The 14,984-nt window shown below is 46.7% G+C and overlaps 1 long non-coding RNA gene across 1 annotated transcript; it reads left to right on the top strand.

Moving 5' to 3' along the window:
- The first annotated feature begins 859 nt into the window (after positions 1-859).
- On the top strand, positions 860-14,087 carry LOC116966515. Its single transcript, XR_004410043.1, has 3 exons — positions 860-869; positions 12,103-12,112; positions 13,670-14,087. It is a non-coding gene; the product is annotated as an uncharacterized LOC116966515 (long non-coding RNA).
- Positions 14,088-14,984: the final 897 nt, after the last annotated feature.

A 14,984-nucleotide genomic window follows, 5' to 3' on the forward strand; every position in this document is an offset into this window, starting at 1 on the left:
TTTCAGGGTCCTTATTAATTGGGAACAGATAACAGGTATCAAGTTCTTGAGATCTGCCCTGCTGTATCCAGTTGTTGCCCTGGTGAATCCCGCCACAGTCTTTAATAAAGGCAGACAATTTGATTAATTTTAACTTGCAGCAAAAATCAGATGCAGTATCCTGTCAATTCATTACACAGAAGCCAGACGCCAGGTACAAGAGTTTAAGCATGAGTTGTTTCTCAGAAATTAAAGGATCAGATGGCTGTCAGGATGTGTACAGGAAGCCAAGGTTACTCTGACCTAACTCCTGCAGTTAATAAGACCATGAACCCTGTGACTGATTAAGAGCTCACATTCTCCTCCACAGTCAACATCGCCTGGGTTTATTTGTCATCTGTACCGGCAACAGACAATGCAATTATTACACTGCAGTTTCATAGGCCCGTGAACACAATGACACACAAATAAACCTACAATAATTACTAATACAATAAATTAATATCAGATGCTGACATCCCCCCCCCCCCATCGAAGGGATCTACAGGAGGCGCTGCTTGGCATCAAAGACCCACACCACCCTGGCCACGCTCTCATCTTACTAGATCATTGGGGGGAAGGTACAGGAGCCAGTGCTCTTGAACACTGTACAACATTAACCTCAGAAACCCCCTGCCCCCCTAAATCATATCAAATTATCTTTCTCTTCACTGTTTATCTCTTCACTGTCAAGTCTTCTAATGTTTTTGCAGTTTCCCCGCTTGAAAGGGATTTGATTTATCTACCCCGAAATGATGAACTGGATTCACTCAGACCAAACACTTCTTTTCCACCTTTTTTATTTTCTCCTTCTTTTATTTTGGCAGATTAGTCCTTAGCAGTTTTTAGCAGTTTTAGTCTTTACCATTTTTGGTCTTTATCAGTTTTGGGCAATATTAGCAGTGTGGGGTGGTAATGTTCAATGCAACCTGTGGATCACTCGAGAGTCTAAGGGGGGAGAGAGAGAGAGTGGGATTGGGTGGGCAGTGTGGAGTGGATGACAGGCACATTGAGATGCTCATCTCAGCTCTGAAGTGATTCATAAAAATTAGTACTACATGAAATGGCAGAGGGTGGCGCCAGCAATGGCTGCCTCGCCAACAGTCTGTCTGTCCCTTCCTTCCTTGTGTTTTAATAGTATGTGTTAAATGTATGTTTTTAGTGTTCTTTAGCTTGTTTTATGTGGGTTGGGGGAAACTTTTTCTAATCGCTTACCTCGATGGAGATGCAATTTTTTCCCTGTACCTTAATTAGTACACGTGGCAATAAAAAACCTTTGAAACCTTTAAAACTTTTGAATTGGCAACAGTTCAAATGGAATTTAAAGATCTCTGTTTCTCACAAAATAATAGTTTAGTAATTTTCCAATTAATTGCACAAATGCTGGCATGGCGTCTGATAGAAAGAGGCTGTTGGATTAGTGATTCTGATGCATGAGTTCAGATCCAACCACACAGCGTGGGATTCAAAGTCAACAAATTAATTAAATAAATCTGGGGCAAACATCAAATGCCAGTTTCTAGGGTGGTGCAGCGGTAGAGTTGCTGCTGACACTCTAGCTCAGCACTCTGCTACTGAACCCAGGCTCCCTGACATAGGCCATCACCGTGACCAGACTCAGTCAGAGCTGGGGAACCAGGGTCCCTGGACATTGCCCATCACCGTGGCCAGACTCAGTCAGAGCTGCGAGTGCAGTCATCGTAGCTGTCCAAAGATCCAGGAACTGGAAACCCAACACTGACAATTTATGAATGACCAAGGTTGAATTTGTCAACAGAGAAAAACGTCAATCGTGAGATTTCTTCCAAAACAACATCATCATTCTTAGCATTTGGTGTGGTTACTTCTTCTCTGAACCACGTCAATTGTTTCACAATAAATCTTGACTGGGAAATGCATTTAAATGGTTGCAGATAGACAATTTACAACAGAACAATTAGTGGGTAAGGGCTCAGCCAGATGGGTTGGCAATGCGCTCATTGCTCCAAGCCAAGGCTCGGTTCCATACAGCCCATGAAGCAGAGACTGATCTCTTGCTGTTAGATTGGAGGGACACACTCTCTTCAGGGGAGCCATCCACAGTACACAGATACAGAATAAAGGGAATAATGCTTAGTGCAAGATAAAGTCTAGGGAATTCTGATTGAAGATAGTCTGACGGCCCTCAATGAGGTGGGTGGTAGCTCAGGGCTGCTCTGTTGATGAGAGAATGGTTCAGATGTAGTCACCACTGCATTGATGGGGATGAGTGCAACTCAATTCAATGGCAGTAATCCATTCTCAACCCTTCTCAATAGACACCTCAATACATGTCTCTAGTATAGAAGTGTTTAACCCCAATCCTCCTGACTCTTGCAACACCAAACAATGGACAGTTTCATGGTCCTAGGAATCAGATTACCAAGAGTTGATGGAGTTGATTTTTTCCCTTGGAGCTGATGAGACCTGGAGATCTCATCCCATCCCACCCCCAGAGAGACACAAGGAACTGCAGATGCTGCAATCTTGACCAAAGCACAAAGTGCTGGAGGAACTGAGTGAGTCGGGCAGGGACATGGACAGGTGATACCTCGGGTCACAGTGATGGAGTAAGGGGCAGGAAGCTGGAAAAGAGAGACGGGATGGGGAAAAGCCTGGCAAGTGATAGGTGGATACAGCTGAGGTGGTGGTGATTGATTGGCAGATGGGTGAAGTAAGTGATAAAGGCTCGAGGTGAAAAGAAGACAAAAGGGCATCAGATAAGGAAATGTACAATGAAATGTAACGCCGGAGTGAAGGATGTGGGTGGAAATGACAGCAAGGAGGGGGAGGAGGAGATGTAGGAATGGGGAATGGGTGTACGGAATAGTTTAAAGAGACACGGTGACTGGGGTGGTGGGAGATGGGGGGAGATAAGGGTGCCTACAGGGATGGGAGTGGGGTTGGTTGGAAAGAGACAGTGGTGGTATTTTAGTTCCACCTGGTGATGCAGGTTTGCCGGGTAATGCAGGAGCTCTGCTGGGGCAGAGAGACCAGGTGTAGCACAGAGACCAGGTGAACCAGGTAGACCAGGTGGAGCGGACAGACCAGGTAGGGCAGAGACCAGGTGGACCAGGTGTAGCGGACAGACCAGGTGAACCAGGTGTAGCAGAGAGACCATGTAGGGCAGAGACCAAGTGAAGCAGGGAGACCAGGTGGAGCAGGGAGACCAGGTGTAGCAGAGAGACCAGGTAGGGCAGAGACACCAGGTGGAGCAGAGAGACCAGGTGGAGCAGGGAGACCAGGTGGAGCAGGGAGACCAGGTGGAGCAGGGAGACCAGGTGGAGCAGGGAGACCAGGTGGAGCAGGGAGACCAGGTGGAGCAGGGAGACCAGGTGGAGCAGGGAGACCAGGTGGAGCAGGGATACCAGGTGGAGCAGAGAGACCAGGTGGAGCAGGGAGACCAGGTGGACCAGGTGGACCAGAGAGACCAGGTGAACCAGGTGTAGCAGAGAGACCAGGTAGGGCAAAGACACCAGGTGGAGCAGGGAGACCAGGTGGAGCAGGGAGACCAGGTGGAGCAGGGAGACCAGGTGGAGCAGAGAGACCAGGTGGAGCAGGGAGACCAGGTGGAGCAGAGAGACCAGGTGGAGCAGGGAGACCAGGTGGAGCAGGGAGACCAGGTGGAGCAGGGAGACCAGGTGGACCAGGTGTAGCAGAGAGACCAGGCTCGTGATGCAGGGTTGCCGGGCAACCCATGACTCCTGGTGAAGCGAGAGAACGTCTAATCACACAGCAGCCGTTCCCTCGGTCCCAAAGGTCATCAACATTGAATTGCTAAAGACAGTCCTCACCACGGGGCCAACCACACTACTGTCTATACCGTGTGATTATGGGCTTTTCAGAAACAAGTAAATGACCAAATGTAAAAACAGCGGTTGGCAATAGCTACTGTTTCCCTGTTGTTCGAGATGTAAATAAATCTTTCTGCAGTAGGAACAAACTCTTAGATCAGTTCCAGATTAATCTTAAACTGTTTCTTGAGAAACGGGATTGTTTAAAACAGGACAAATTACTCCCATTCGAGTCCTTTCAGCAAATATATTGTGCACCCAAACAGGATGAGTTGTTTGCACTATAGACTGCGGGGAGAGTGGGCAAGCTTCGTCTTTCTTGAATCCTGAGTATATGAGTGGGAGCTTTCTCCTGTGAAGTTCATGGCGAGTGTCCCTGTGTGGGGGTGAGGATGTAAGTCACTCACACGTGTGTGAAAACCAAAACACATGCTGCTACTTGGACACACGGGGAACTGCAGATGCTGGTTTGCAAAACAAGTAACAAAGTGCTGGAGTAACTCGGCATGTCAGGCAGCATCTGTGGAGAACACGGACAGGTGATGCTATTTCTGAATGATTGCAGTACGGGGGAGATAGTGGAGGGGGGGGGGTGGGGTGGAGTCCTGGGCAAAGCCTGGCGAGTGATCTGTGTGGAGATGGGTGGGCGTGCGCCAGAGAAGGGAAGGTTCAAGTTTGGCTTTATTACTGTCACGTGTACAAGGGTACAGTGAAAAGCTTTGTTTTTCATGCTATCAAAACAGATCAGATATACCATACATCGATACAATCAAAGATAGACACAAAAAGCTGGAGTAACTCAGCAGGACAGGCAGCATCTCTGGAGAGAAGGAAGGGTGACGTTTCGGGTCGAGACTCTTAAGAAGGGCCTCCAGTGATGCTGCCTGTCCCTCTGAGTTACTCCAACTTTTAGTGTCCATCTTCGGTTTAAACCAGCACCTTCCTACATAGATATAATTAAGTCAAACTCAAGTACAACAGGTAGAGCAAAGAGGAAGATGCAGAGTACAGAATATAGTTCTCAGCATTGTAGTGCACCAGTTCCAGAGTCCAATGTCCACAATGGGGTAGAGGTGAATCGGACAGTACCCTAGTCCATGGAAGGACCGTTCAGAAGCCTGATAACAGAGGGGGAAGCAGCTGTTCCTGGTCTGGTGGTGCGCGTTTTCAAGCTTCTTCCGGACAGGAGCAGAGTGAAGAAATGACCGGGGTGGGATAAGTCTTTGATTATGTTGAATGTATTTCCAAGACATATTTGTTTGCGTGTGCATGTGTGTGTGTGTGCATGTACCTGTGCGTGTGTGCATGTACCTGTGCGTGTGTGCATGTATGTGTGCGTGTCTGTGCACGCATGTCTGCACATGTACGTCCTCAGTATTTTAAAGCAGCAGTTCGCATTGGTCTGCAGCAGCAGCAGCATTTTAACAAGAGTAATGTTCACCAATCCATCTTCTTCCAGGCTTGCTTGTTGGGTTTAATGTGAACCAGAGCCGCAGAATGTTACAACTGATGTGTGCTGACTTCCTGGATTGAGTGAGCATGTGTTGGTTATTCCTACTGCCCTCTGCAGTATTGGAATTCACAGCTGTTTGACTGTGTGTGAAGATCAAAGGCTGGCTCTGCCTGATACCTGGATCGCTGTTGCATGGAGCGGCTCACTTGCTTCTCAACGCTTGCTAACTCCTCCCTGGAACTGTGTCCAAACTGTGCGACTCCGATTAGTCGATACCTGCATGACCCGCTGAGCCCTGGCTCTAATGCAAGGTAATGCACGCACTGCATTAACGAGAAATGCTAGCAGCTGATGTGGGAAGGATGGCGTATTCTAGTGCTGACTGAGGTCCAGTAAGTCTGAGCACAGAACGTGAGCCTGACTGATTAAACATGCCATCAATAGTCGCCTGGCAAACCTCACTGCTTCCTGTCTCCGGTTCATCATCCCATAGTACTGGGCCAAAGCTGTTACACAGAGTGTGGTGAGTGTCTGGAATGCGCTGCCGGAGGTGGTACTGGAGACACATACGACAGCGGTGTTGAAGAGACGTTTGGACAAGCGCATGGTTATGCAGGGAATGGTGGGATATGGGTTATGTTTCAGACACACTACAAAGAGTGGAGCAGATATTAACTTGAGACTCAGTCGAAGCTGAGTGGAGCTGAAGAAAGGTCTCGACCCGAAACGTCACTTCTCCATGTTCTCCACAGATGCTGCCTGACCCGCTGAGTTACTCCAGCACTCTGAAACGTCACCTATCCATGTTCTCCACAGATGCTGCCTGACCCGCTGAGTTACTCCAGCACTCTGCGAAACGTCACCTATCCATGTTCTCCACAGGTGCTGCCTGACCCGCTGAGTTACTCCAGCATCTTGTGTCCTCTTGTGGACAATGTGACTTGTTATGTTCGCCCATCAGTCTCTCTGAAGATAGACAGAAGTGCTGGAGAAACTCAGCGGGTGCAGCAGCATCTATGGAGCGAAGGAAATTGGCAACGTTTCGGGCCGCAACCCTTCTTCAAACTAGGGCGGGGAGAAGAAAGGAGAAAGGAAGAGGAGGAGCCAGAGGGCTGAGTCTCTCTGAAGATATGGCCATGCACTGAAGCACGTCACAAATGTAATGAAGACAAATGCTTATGTAACATCAAGCATCCGCTCTCTCCTGCTAAAGCCCAGAATTATCAATACTTAAAAACTGCACAAAGCTCGTTGCCATGTCTCAGCAGATTACTGAACATCTGTAAGTTCACATTCCTTAACACCTGTCAGCAATGGAAAGCATTACCCGACTGTTTGAACGAGCCCTTCAAAGGAAGCATTGAGTTCTCCCCCGAGATACACTTGGCTGCGATCCATTTTATTTTTGCCGTACATTGGCGCATCTAATCGGCCTTGTGCAGAGAGGTGAGGCCTTGTTCCCAGCTGGCTTGTAAGCAAAGATCATAGAGCGGAGCAAGCTCCCTTCATTGTTTTAAACAGCTCAATCTCCCTATTTTCACAAGACGTGGCCCAGCTTTACACAGTAACTGGAGACACGGAAACTGCAGATGCTGAAACCTTGATCAAATACAAAGTACTGGAGGAACTCAGCGGGTCAGGCAGCATCTGGAGAAGGATCTGACCCGCAACGTCGTCTGTTCATTCCCTCCACAAATGCCGGCTGACCAGCTGAGATTCTCCAACACATTGTGGTTCCTACACAGTAACTAACTCGCTCCCTTGCTGTGGTTATTACTGAGTTGTAGAGGTTCGCAAGTGTAAATTAAGGCAGTCTGTTTAAAATGATGACGTTAATTGCGTGGATGCAGATGAGTTACACTTACAGCATAACTGAATGTCCCAATGGCACTTCATTGTCACATGTACCGAGCTACAGTGATATTCAGTTTAGCATACTGTTCTGTAACAAACTAACTGCACATGCGTAGGGGAAGGAACTGGAGATACTGGTTTAAACCGAAGATAGACACAAAAAGCTGGAGTAACTCAGCGGGTCAGGCAGCATCTCTGGAGGGAAGAAATAGGTGATTTTCCGGGTCGATACCCTTCTTGGATCTGAATTGTCACCTATCCATGTTCTCCACAGATGCTGCCTGATCCGCTGAGTTACTCCAGCACTCTGTGAAACGTCACCTCTATCCATGTTCTCCACAGATGCTGCCTGACCCGCTGAGTTACTCCAGCACTCTGTGAAACGTCACCTCTATCCATGTTCTCCACAGATGCTGCCTGACCCGCTGAGTTCCTTCGCTCCATAGATGCTGCTGGACCCGCTGAGTTTCTCCAGCTTTTTTGTGTACCGCTGAGTTACTCCATCGCTTTGTCTCCCCTCTCAGATCAGATTCAGTACTTTGCTGTGCGTTGTCCCTGCTCACTCCATCAACAGTCAGTTGACCGGCGCTGGGGGGCATGGGATTCTGCATTCAAAGCGGGTGAAGTCAATAGCCAGATCCAATTGTCCTTTCATGGACACTGCATAGTATGTGCATTAGTGTTGCCACTGGCTTTGTTTTCATTAACTGTATTATCAGATAATTAGCCCCCTTCAAAGTCACTGATGTCCACATTCCTGAAGGTCCCTTAAATATAATCAGCTCTACGCTTTGATAGTCTGCTGATTCCAATTACATCATTCATTTATCATCTGCTAATGGTTATCTTTATGGCATCAGCCATCTGGTTTCTTTTTACCACTTTATTAGAATTATTGTAAACATTTTCTTCTTACTGATTGGGATTGGGTTTGAAAATGCCATAAATTAGAGAGGAACCGCTCACGATGTTTCTACATCCGCTTGCAGCTGGCTCTGCCGCCTGTAACCTGCTGACTAAAACATTCTGTGCAGCTTCATAAATGCCCCAGAGGCACTGAGTCACATCAGCACGTTGTGTGTGAACATTGGTGCCCACCACATGCCCCCTAACAGGGCATAAACCTTCACCCCCGTTACACCCTCATCCTTGAGTAGCTGGGCATCATGTGACACAGTGCACAACACGTTTGTCATGGGGGTAGACACAAGGAACTGTAGATGCTGGGACACAGAGTGCTGGAGTAACTGAGCGGGTCAGGCAGCATCTGTGGAGAACATGGATAGGTGACGTTTAACAGAGTGCTGGAGTAACTCAGTGGGTCAGGCAGCATCTCTGAAGAACATAGATAGATGACGTTTCACAGAGTGCTGGAGTAACTCAGTGGGTCAGGCAGCATCTGTGGAGAACATGGATAGGTGATGTTTTGCGTCAGAACCAAAAACGTCAGCTATCCACGTTCTCCAGAGATACTGCCTGGCCTGCTGAGTTACACCAGCATTTGTGCCTGGATTAGAGGCTATTAGCTACTGGGAATTGTTAGAAAAACTTGGATTGTTTTTTCTGGAATGTCAGAGGCTGAGAGGAGGCGTCGCTAATGGCTTCAACCATGATGATGATGCTGACAGCCAGCATCTCTGGAGAGAAGGAATGGGTGACATTTCGGGCGAGTTCCTTCTTCAGACCTGTGCTCATTCCCAATGAACAGACACACTGTGGGGAGTTTTGTGATTGGACTGTAGGCAGGGCTCAATTTAATAACTCATATGAACTGTGAAGAGAGGGTGAAGGAAAGTGAGTCGGAGTGGGTGACAGAGCAGGGAGGGAGGTGAATGGTGGCTTCACTAACTCAGTGCTGCCTCTGACTCCCTTTCCGCAGCCGGGAGTTTTGTGTGTCACACGACGGACAACAAAGCTCTCATTTAGTGGGAAAGTATTAAACATTACATGTCAGTCAGTTTTGTGCCTCTGTGAGAAAGTGTGAATAATGTTCATGGAAGTTATACACACAAAATGCTGGAGTAACTCAGTGGGTCAGGCAGCTTCTGTGGAGAACATGGATAGGTGACGTTTCACAGAGTGCTGGAATAACTCAGTGGGTCAGTCTGAAGAAGGGTCTCGACTCGATACATCACCTGTTCCCTCTCCCCAGAGATGCTGCCTGACCCGCTGAGTTACTCCAGCTTTTTGTGTCTATCCTTGGAAGTTATTCCAGACTTCACCAGTGATAATATGTGATGGTAAAAACTTTGTAAACACCCTGTTGGAGTCCTGCTAAACAAATGCTGGGTCGGAGCTCATTTTCTGTTACAATATCAATATATGAATGGGATGGTTGAGGCTGGGGTTGGGTTGAGTGGTGGGTAATCTTGTGAACAGCGGACCCCCTTTACATAGGTTTGCTACAGCATGGGAGGTGATAGATGGGGGGCTATTTCGGACATCAGTACTGCAGCGTTACAAAGAAATATCCTGCAGGTCATTCAGGAAACAGGCCCTTCGGCCCAACAAAAAGCCAACCAAGATGCCTCATCTATGCTAGTCTCACCTGCCGTGCATGGCCCATATCCCTCTAAACCTTCCCTCTCCATGTTCCTGTCCAAGTGTCTATTAAATGTTATTATACCTCCCTCAACTACTTCCTCTGGCAGCTCGTTCCATACACCCACCAACCTCCGTGTAAAAAACGTGTCCCTCAGGTTCGTATTAAATCATTGCTCTCTCTCTTCTTAAACCTGTGCCCTCTGGTTCTTGTGCAGGAAGGAACTGCAAATGCTGGTTTAAACCGAAGATAGGCACAAAATGCTGGAGTAATTCAACGGGATAGGTAGCATCTCTGGAGAGAAGCCCTCTGGTTCTTGATTCTTTAGACTGGATAAAAGACTCTGTGTATTCACCCTACCTATTCCCCTCACTACTTTACATAACTCTGTAAGATCACCCCTAAGCCTCCTGCACTCCATGCAGCACAGTCCTAGCCTCCCTATAGCTCAGGCCCTCGAGTCCTGCCACCATCCTTGTAAATCTTCTCTGCACTCTTTCCAGCTTAGTGGCTTCTTTCCCACAGCAGTGTGAACAAAACTGTACACAATACTCCAAGTGCGGCCCCACCTACATCTTGTACATAATGTCTCGACTTCTACACTCCATTCAATTGTTGGCAAGTATCAAATCGGATCACATTAGCAAATTGCGATTATTGTACAGAGGTTTATTCAGCTCTGGGGTTTGAAGGGTTGAATGAAGTTCCAATAGTCAGTGCCATCACCGGTTGCTGACTCTTGCACGGTTTACTGCTGTGGTGTTAATGTTCATCTCCTTGGCTGGGAGATCTCAGTCACACAGCTGAGAACTGGGAAACCTCCCCCTCCTTCTCTCTATCTACCTCCACGTCATCCTGCAGCTGGAACCTTGTGACTGTTTGCTGGGAGGGGATGCTGCCTTAAGCCTGGGAGCAGAAAAGATGAAAGGTTTGATGTTGTGAATGGGAAGAGTGTGTAGTTAATTATCTTGACGATTCAAAGTTGTCTTTTGTAATTAAAAAGACAAGCAATCGTGCACTGAACGCATCACACAGTGGAACAGTGATGGGGTGGGGAATGAAGGGGATAGAACAGTGATGGGGTGAGGAATGGAGGGGGATAGAACAGTGATGGGGTGGGAGGGGAATGGAGGGGGATAGAACAGTGATGGGGTGGGGGGGGGGGTGGGAATGAAGGGGGATAGAACAGTGACGGGGTGGAGAATGGTACCTTACAGCACACTCAGGGAACCAGCACATCTACCATTCATTCTCTCCCATCAATGCCTGTACCCTGCTCATTCTCCTGCATGACTGCAAATATTCTCCCCTTATGATGTATCCAATTCCCTTTTTGAAAGCTGCTATTGAATGCACAGGGAGTATATTCCAGGTCGTACATTGTTCTACAAAGAGGACTGCACTCCATTCTCACTGGGTGCTGCAACCCATGATGCACTGTATCCTTGCATGTAGCATGCACCAAAAAAGCTTGTCACCGGAACCTAGGTACATGTGACAATAATAAACTAAAGTAAAGTAAACATCAGTGAAACCCTCATATATATTCCACACCTTCCTACCAATGGATGCCTGTCATCTGTCAAAGGGTGAACAAAGCAACTTAGTGTTGGGAAACTTCTTCTGCAAGTCATGGTCAATAGAAGGATGGAGCTTGCAAATAGTCCCTTCGGCCCATCGAGTTTGTGCCAACCGTCAAGCACAAGCACGTTTAGCCTGTGCCTGCATTTGGCCCACATCCCTCTAAACCCTCCCTATTCATCTGTCTGTCCAAATGCCTCCTGAACATTGTCATTGGATCTGCCTCTACAGCTTCCAATGGCAGCTCATTCCAGGTGTGGACCAAAGATCCTATAGCGGAGCTCTGCTATAAGATCTTTGGTGTGGACTACCCTTTCAATGAAGAAATTGTCTCTGGGGTCTCTCTTAAATCTTTCCCCTCTCACGTTAAGCCTGCATCCTCTGGTTTTGGAATCCTCTACTCTGGGTTTCACATGGTCTTATACAACTCCGCGGGGTCACCCCACAGCTTCATGTTTCAAAGTGGTTTCAATGTTCACCATCCTCAAGGACTGCCATGATCCTAAAGGCAAGCAGCTCCTGCCTGACCAGACCACGTCTCTCAGGGGCATTTAGCTGACATGTTGACCTAGTGAGTCAGAGGCAATCACAGCTTGGCTCTCAATGTAAATGCAGCAACACTTTGAAAAGGAAAAGAGAAGGATTGAGCTTAGTCTAAGATGCCTTTGGACTTTGTAGATTCCCAGTTACAGAATGTTCCCATTACACATGTCCGCACTCTCACACCTACAGACAAGACTGCCATATTCCAGAGGCTTTCACTTTTCATTCTCTTGTGACTGTCAAGGCACCACCCTAAACTCTCAGCTTCTCATCAAGCAGTTTGTGTTATTCCCCTGTAGCAAAGCCCAGGTGCATTCAAAGGAACTGCCAAAGTCACCAATGAGAAACATGAGTTAAAAGTCAAAGGGAGTTTCAGAGCACTAATCCGCAGTCCCAATTGTACATCATCCATCAGTCTCTTCCAATCCTTCTTGCCCATTTATGTATCAGTTTTTAAATACAACCAGACCTAAGAAGCAGAACTAAAAAGGTAATTCCTTTTACTTCTCTTTCATTATTATTAAAATTACTTTGGAGCCGGACTACATTTTTCCAATTCTCAATCATGAGAGTGACCTTATGTCTCTGTTTCAAAGGGAGTCAGTTAAAACCACAGGAAAGCTGCCGGGTTTGGAGTCTGAAGCGCAGACATAGATAGCTGCTCGGTGGGGATAAGGAACCAGAGCGGCTGTCTTTGAAGAGTAAAGATTCAGCAAACTGTAGAATCTGCAGCAGACAAACAGCTCACTGGGCTGGAGCTTTGTTACTGCTTTGTTTCAAATTAATGTCATGGAGTCATAGAGTTATACAGCACACAATCAGGCCCTTCGGCCCAACTCGTCCATGCTGACCAAGATGATCCATCTATGCTCGTCCCATTTGCCTGCATCTGACCCGTATCCCTCTAAACCTTTCCTGCCCATCTATCTGTCAAAATTTTATTTAAGTGTGGAACAATAGTTGTTATTGAACTGAGCAGCCACGGTGGGGGAGAGGTGGGAGAGGGACTCGACACAGGGTAAGAAGATACCTGCAAACTACAGAAGATGGTCCTGAAAGATCTTACCTGCACTAATTGTTGTACTGGGGTACGGCATAAACATACCCATGTCGTATGTAGAATCCATGTAGTATGTAGTACCCATGTAGCATGTAGTGCCCATGTGATATGTAGTACACACCCATGTAGTACCCATGTAGTATGTAGTACATACCCATGTAGTATGTAGAACCCATGTAGTATGTAGCACCCATGTAGTATGTAGAACCCATGTAGTATGTAGTACCCATGTAGTATGTAGAACCCATGTAGTATGTATAACCCATGTAGTATGTAGTACCCATGTAGTATGTAGTGCCCATGTAGTATGTAGTGCCCATGTAGTATGTAGAACCCATGTAGTATGTAGAACCCATGTAGTATGTAGTACCCATGTAGTATGTAGTACATAGTCATGTAGTATGTAGAACCCATGTAGTATGTAGTACATACCCATGTAGTATGTAGCACATACCCATGTAGTATGTAGAACCCATGTAGTATGATTTGACCAGACAGCACAAAGGAGGCTTTTCACTGTGTCTCAGTACACATGACAAGAACCAATACCAATACTTATTGATTATGACATGGAGATGGAAAAAGAATGGAATGTAATTTCCAGAAGGAATAGAACGTGCAGATACGAGGAACTGCAGATGTTGTAATCTTGAGTGAAACACAAAGTGCTGGAGTAACAGTGCATCAGGCAGCATCCATGGAGGCCATGGACAGGTGACGTTTCAGGTCAGAACGAATGTGAGGAACGGCATTCTCTGTGGCTTCCCATGCCAATAAATGCAGGATTTCTTCTGAGAGGATTTTAGTTCATGAGTAGAGGTTTCGATGAGGAATCTTGGCCATGTACTGAGAGTTGTGCTAAACACATCTTGAGTTCTTTGCCACCAAGGCGTTGTTATTCTTCTCTGGATTATGAAAATAAAGAGCTAATGTGGTAATATCTCATGATAGCAATTAACTGATGTAGCAAATGTCATGGTTAACAGTTTTAGATAAACAACCTATCGTGGCCATACAAAGACCTGCTGTTCCTACATTAAACTCGTTGGTGTGTTCCGCATCAGCCCAGTGTTGCCAGCCAACTATCCGCTTCAGCAGATCAGCAATTAATGCACAGAAGACCATGGTCTTTCTGTCTCTGAATCTCTGACCCAACGTGCGTACAGTGACAGAATATTTGTCAAAGTTAATTTGATGGCAAAACGTTCCTTGTTGTTCATTTGTTCACACTCACTCACTGAGACTCACTCACTGACACTCACTCACTCTCACTCACACTCACTCACTCACTCACTCACTCACTCACTCACTCACTCACTCACTCACTCACTCACTCACTCACTCACTCACTCACTCTCACTCACGCATACATCCATGTAGAAACTCCTCTGGAAACACACAAATCCCAGGGAAGGACACATTTCCACAGTGCGTCACAGAGCGGTGTGGGCAGGTATAGTAAGTCCAGGGACTGTTGCAGTATTGTCATGGTGTAAGCACAGTTGTAGTCCTGTAATGCTGCTGCAGTATTGCAGGTAACATAGGCAGTGGTGCAGTGGTGTGGGTGGTAGAAACCGTGGCAATGTGTAGGCACTGCTGCAGTGGTGCAGACACTGTTACAATGGTGTAAACCCTGTTGCATCAACGTTGAGCCTGTTGCAATGATGCAGGGATTGTTGCAATGGTATAGTATGTTGCAATGGTGCAGGGATTGTTGCAATGGTATAAAGTATGTTGCAATGGTGCAGGGATTGTTGCAATAGTGCGGTGACGTTACAGTAGTATTGTCCCAGATTCCAGCCACCCTGGAGTAAAATGATTCCCTTTCATCGGTTAAATGGCTTGTAAAGCTGCAGCAAGTAAGAATTTCATTGTTCCGTTGCTGAGAACACAACAATTAAACACTCCACTCTCAAAGAAACAGCTAGAACATCGGTAAATAAAAACAGAACTCTGGTGGAATCCTTCCAAGGCTATCAATGATATTTGAATTAAGGAGTCTGGATAAGGAGATTGTTGTTAATTCAATGTAGTTTAGTTTAGTTTATTGTCACAGGTACCGAGGTACAGTGAAAAGCTTTTGTTGCGTGCTAACCAGTCAGCGGAAAGACAATACATGAT

The sequence above is a fragment of the Amblyraja radiata genome, chromosome 37 (genome assembly GCF_010909765.2).
Source record: "Amblyraja radiata isolate CabotCenter1 chromosome 37, sAmbRad1.1.pri, whole genome shotgun sequence".
NCBI lineage: Eukaryota > Metazoa > Chordata > Chondrichthyes > Rajiformes > Rajidae > Amblyraja > Amblyraja radiata.